Raw genomic sequence first — 4,100 nt, 5'->3', positions numbered from 1 at the left:
GAGTGGAAAATTTCTATTTGCACCAAGAGTTCCAAAATTTTTGCAAGTTCTTAAAAAGTGAAAATTGCCAGAAACTGTTGTAAGATGGGAAAAGGGAAGTGTGAGCCATTTCTATATGTGCCTAGCGTATGGATGTAGAATTAAAACACATACTCCGGTAAAATATTTATTCCGAAAACCTGGATTATTTTTTATATGTTTTATTTGCGAACTGTGCTCTTTTATTAAAATTGTTCCATGAACGAACAGACTATTCACCGGTAAATATGGATATTACATCAGGAATACCTAACACTATTACACCAGAAACTACAAGAATTTGTGAAGCTGTTCCTCGAGATGATCACAGTGCAGTTCGCCGAAATTTGATGAATTGTTTACGCCATCAGCGGTTTTGGTTTTCTCTGTTATGTTAAATAAGGGGTATGACGCAAGCGCTTTATCTTTAAAACGCTTGAAAATATGGATTCTAGAAGCGCGTCTTTTGATTTTGACAAGGCAATAGAATTTTGGCCTGTTGAAAAATTAAAAAAAAGAACTAATATTCAGAGGAGCAAAGACGAAAGGCAGAAAGGCAGACTTAATAGAGAGGTACATGGCATACAGTAATTATTTACATGTATCACGAATGAAAACTTTTATTCAGCTGTTCAGTTGCGTTGTCAATGTAAACATATCGAGCTTAGTCCAACCTATACAGTTATCGTTTTCGAGTTGTTGTAAATGAATATTATGTGTTATTTAAGTGTACTACTTACATGGTGAACTAGGTTAAGAGCATACGACAGAAACAGAAATTTTGAAAGTGACCCAATCTTGATACCTACACCCTAGGAAGTTTAAGGGACTTCAAAAGGATTCCGACAACTAAGAGATCCACTGAGAGCTTATTCCACAACTCTGTTTGGAACAAATTGATCTGTATTTTGTACACAGATTGGCCGGTAATTTATTAAATTTTGATACTTAGTAGTAATAATTAGTAAGAACTCAGAATATTAACATCATTTGATCTGTTGATACATGTAATCCAAAAACTACAAAATGTATTGGATTCATTTAGTCAGTTATTATTATACAGGTGACAAACAATGTTCTGGGGACGTAAAGGCGATTGAAAAAGGCCGAAACCTGGTGGAAAGTAGACGAATTCAAGCAGTTTCCTTTCTGTTTGAAGAAAGTGATATGTACCTGTAAGGTATTGTTGGAGCATCCATGAAAAATAAGGTAAAATGTTGAATTTAGTAGTAAGTTACCAAAAGAACTACTGATATATTACTTTGCAAACATATAAAATTTACATTTAACAGTCAAATTCAAAGGTCTGTCCAAAACATGATTTAAGTTCCTCTGAGGCACAACATGTTTTTCAAGACCACAATGTACATATATATAAAACACTTGCCATATAATCTACATTACCAGGAATCTTACACTTTCAAGTTAAAACTTGATAAAGTTACTGGTGATATCCTCAACTCACACTGAGTGCCCTACTGGCCGTGGACCTCATACCTGCAAACATGTTGCAGCAGTTGCTCTCATGCTCTCAAAGTTTGTGTCAGGAGATGAGATGTATATCGAAAAGTCCTGCACTGAAAACTCACAATTCAAGTCTTTCATAAACCACGGTACAGTTACAATGGGTACATGTAAGTATTAGTTAAAGTACATTAAGCAGTACTTTACAAGAATGTTACAAAAGGTGGATGAAAATATGTAAACAAGTGTACTTTCATCTTTTTTTTATCCACATTAGAAATATAATGTTTAAAATACAATGTTTAGTGGAAAAGTCTAAATAATGAACAGTGTATGAATTCAGTGGTTTTTTTTTTTTTTTTTTTTTTTTTTTTTTTTTTTTTTGCTCCTCAAAATTACTCAGCCAATCAGTGAAATTCCATATAAAAAAGTACATTTTACACTGCAGGTTCACCAGTGAAAGCTGAATAGCTGCCAATGAAAAGAGGGCTGACGGAGGATATATTTGCAGACCCCAGACCAGTGAAATACAGGAACAGTACTGGATTTCCAGATAGAACCAGAAACTTAGTATTTAACTACTGTTCTATGACGTCAGAAAATTTGACCTATCGATATCTTCATTCCAAAGCAGATATGCAGGTACATGCATTACAATCTATTTTGATTTTTATTCAATTAACATATTGTTAGTTCTATAAAACATTTAACATGAAAAAAATTAAGATGTTTTAATCTCAAATTTACATGTTTTTATTTGATAGACAGCTACATTAGATCACGATAACCTTGAGAAGCCTATCACTGAGTACTGAATAGACAGTGCTTCACAAGTAAGTCATTTACTCATTACCCAAAATGGCATTGTTTTTATTTTCATGAAAGTCTTGAACTGCTATGAAGTCTGAAGTTTTATCATACACAAAGTCATTAAAATCCAATGTTGTCTTTTTTCAAAAGAAAATTTGCTTTGTCTGAAACATTTTGTTAATGGTTCGATAGGTTACAGAAAGAGAAGCAGCTGCAATTGAAGAGAGAACAAGAGGCCAGTCATCATCAAAGTCTTGGTTTGAAGAGCGTAAATGGCGATTGACCTCTTCTAGATTTGGTGACATTTGTTTAGCCATACATAGGAGAAGCAGGACTAAGTTATGTCAGTCACATATTAGTAGTTCAGCAGTTTCTTTTCGCCACCTCACATGGTAGAGTTTATGAAAACAAAGCTATAAGTAGGTTTGAAACTAAATCTGGCCTAAACGTGAAGAGTTGTGGTTTGTTTGTATGTGTACAAAAGCCTTATTTAGGTGCTTCACCTGATGGTTTAGTATCGGATGATTCTTTGATTGAAGTCAAGTGTCCATATAGTAGCAGACATGAAAAGATATTTCCTGGAAAGCATTTTAGTTTCCTTGAATTTAATTCCAAGGGTGAGATTGTTCTGAAACACAATTCAAAGTATTTTTTTCAAATACAAGGTCAGCTGTATATTTCGAAGAGAAAGTACTGTTATTTTATAGTTTTTACTTTAAAGGATGACTTTGTTCAGAAAATTGAAATCGACCAAAATTAGAGTTGTTTTATATACAGCACTTCCGACCTTTTTTATCATCTTTACTGTAAATTAAACTAATGCCATATTTTTTTAATTGGCATACATCCTGCCATACATAATATTCTTTTGTAGCTACTGGAAATTTATGGTATTGTACCCTATAGATTTTTATCATTGATTGTGAAATGCTGAAAATTATGTATAATGTGCTTGAGTGTCAGAGAATGTTAAAGGCTTCCTGATCATTTTCAAAAACAACACCTACATGTAAAATGATATAAAATTCTCATCAATATTCTCATAAATGCTTCTCAGAAGTAATGTTTTATTAATTGTTAATAGCACACTCTAGAGTAAAAATGATATATTTGTTGCATAAAAAATATTTTCAAACAAATCTGACTCCCTTTTTTTGACCAAGACTTTTATTTCATTTTTTCAAGACACGCACACAAAATGTCAGGAATATGAACATTTTGAAACTACTTGTTAAGTTGAAATGTGCTGAAAAAACTCTCTTGAGATTCATTGTATGCACAAGACAAATTTACCACATTATGACATATAATGACTTATAATGAATTGCTGCTTACATAAGTCTTTTTATACCCCCCCCCCCCCTGAAAAGTGGGAGGGTATATTGTGATCGAGATGTCCGTCCGTCTGTACGTCCATCCGCTTTTGGGTACCTTCTCTTATCTCTAACTCCTCTTTTACCACTGAATGAAATTTAATGAGACTTTCACAGTATCTTTGTTATGTAGTGGCACTGTGCACCTATTTTACTTTTTGATCTGACACTTATTTTGGGTCTCCCAGGGCAAAACATGGACTTTGCCATTAAAATCATACGGGGGGTGGGGGGTATCATTTAGTGAGATCAGTGCTCACAGTACCCCTAGTTTATTCTTCATGGCTTTAAAAAATATTTTGAACTTAACAGATATACCAAATTACATTCATAAAGAAGCAAAATCGTACGTCCCTGTCACCATAAGCATGCTTTACTGTATATTCCATATTGCCTTAGATCAGGCGCTTTTATCAACAATACAATTTCTGAAAT

The 4,100-nt window shown here is 33.5% G+C and overlaps 2 long non-coding RNA genes across 2 annotated transcripts; both read left to right on the top strand.

Annotated features, from left to right (window-relative positions):
* Positions 1–489: 489 nt before the first annotated feature.
* Positions 490–1,487, top strand: LOC133202151 (uncharacterized). Its single transcript, XR_009723211.1, has 4 exons — positions 490–591; positions 771–944; positions 1,082–1,227; positions 1,426–1,487. It is a non-coding gene; the product is annotated as an uncharacterized LOC133202151 (long non-coding RNA).
* A 495-nt stretch (positions 1,488–1,982) lies between these two features.
* Positions 1,983–2,617, top strand: LOC133202152 (uncharacterized). The gene is made up of 3 exons (XR_009723212.1): positions 1,983–2,124; positions 2,247–2,315; positions 2,485–2,617. It is a non-coding gene; the product is annotated as an uncharacterized LOC133202152 (long non-coding RNA).
* The last annotated feature ends 1,483 nt before the right edge of the window (positions 2,618–4,100 follow it).

The sequence above is a fragment of the Saccostrea echinata genome, unplaced genomic scaffold, assembly GCF_033153115.1.
Source record: "Saccostrea echinata isolate AGI-Se365-2 ecotype Australia unplaced genomic scaffold, CSIRO_AGI_Sech_v1 ptg000046l, whole genome shotgun sequence".
NCBI lineage: Eukaryota > Metazoa > Mollusca > Bivalvia > Ostreida > Ostreidae > Saccostrea > Saccostrea echinata.
This window is presented reverse-complemented; position numbering and strand designations above follow the sequence as displayed.